We start from the raw sequence: 1,619 nt of genomic DNA, 5'->3' as shown, positions 1-1,619 counted from the left end.
TCCATTGAGCTGACACTCTGGAAAGCAAGGCTGACCTGAAAAATCCATAGCAAAAATGAATAGCCAGAAGAAGAGGTAGAAAGTTCAAAGGGTTCCAAGCACAGGAACCTCTGTTCCCAAAAAGTTGGGATGCATCCCCATTTCCACATGTGGTCTCCAAAACCCAAAGGGGTTCTTATGATGGCTTTATTGCTAGGCTTGTTTGATTAATTCATCAACCACTGACAACAGAAACCATAGGTTGTAAGTGGAGTTGAAATTTCCAACTTCCTAATCAAGGCTTGGTCTTGGTGACCAGCCTCCATCCTGAAGGCATCCAGGGGCCTACCCAAGTTGCCTCATTAGCATAAACCCAGGTATAATTAAAAGATGTTGGCTATTAATCACAAAAGACACTCCTATTGCTCAGGAAATTCTAAAGGTTTTAGGAGATCTGTGCAAGAAACCAAAGACAGAGACCAAATTTATTATACCACAATGAGTAATTTCTGTAATTAAAAATTAAAGGCAATAAAAGAGGTGAGAGGTTAAAGATGAACTTGAACACAGGGAAGGGCTCTGTATATCTGAGATAAGGTAAAGCTCTAAAGCAAATCCTGTAGATATCAATAACCCAAGCCATCACCAAACAGAATTTTCTACTCCTTATGGACAAATCTGTACTGAAACACCGGTTCAGGAAATGTTCATGGAGGACCTTTGAAAGCCATATCTTCCACTTTTCAGAAAATTAGGGCTATTGTATATAGGCATCCAGACTGTGAGCTCCAGAAAATTGTGTCCACTGAATTCTATTTAGTCTAGTCTCACAGAGAACACAGAATAATCATTCAAGAAAAAATCATACAAAACCTGCTTGTATGTCCTTTAGAAGAATGCTGTTAAGGACAACAGTCAACCTCATCACTTTAGCAAAAGCAATCAATGAATCTTTCTAAGCCTTAAGTGCCATGAAATACTGACATCCTCTAAGAAACTGATCTGCTCAGAGTCAGTGTGTATTATTATAAGCTATGATGATTCTCTGGGTGTGATTGCTGTCAGACATACTGGATACAAGCTGACACTTATCATAACCAAAATGGTCCTACAGAGTAACACATATTCCAGCACTGGTCATGTAGTATGAACTCTATGAACAATGTATTCCTGATCCCATTTTGTCCTAATTTCAAAGGTACAGACTTAAGTCGGTTTTTTCCCCAGAGCCCCTTTTTTCCAATTTATATCTTCATTTAAATGAACTGATTTCTTCAGGCCTCCACAAACTCACTGGGAAATCAAATTAAGAATAAAACAAACCAAAAGTCATCTGGGTCTTTGTCATTTTTTTCTGTTTCAGGAAATACTCAGTAAATGGAATGCTGTCTTTGGTCTTGTCTGGATCTCTTCTCAATGTAGATTAAGAAATCTGAGTCAAGAGTGTCCCAAGAAACAATATCCAAGTCCAAGTTAAGGAACCTCCTCCTTTCTTCTTCTTTGAACTTTCTTGCCCCTGGAAAGCCAGGACCTGTGAGGTAAAGAGCAAGTTCATTTGGGTGACACAATTCCTCTGGGTCTAAATGATCTCACTGCTTCTGCTAGCTCACTTTAAGTTAAGGCCAATATTTCTTTTTAAA

This window comes from Carlito syrichta, unplaced genomic scaffold, assembly GCF_000164805.1.
Source record: "Carlito syrichta isolate Samal-C Ts95f unplaced genomic scaffold, Tarsius_syrichta-2.0.1 Scaffold308926, whole genome shotgun sequence".
In the NCBI taxonomy this organism is placed as follows: Eukaryota; Metazoa; Chordata; class Mammalia; order Primates; family Tarsiidae; genus Carlito; species Carlito syrichta.
The sequence above is the reverse complement of the archived record's forward strand: the minus strand, read 5'-3'. Positions refer to the sequence as shown.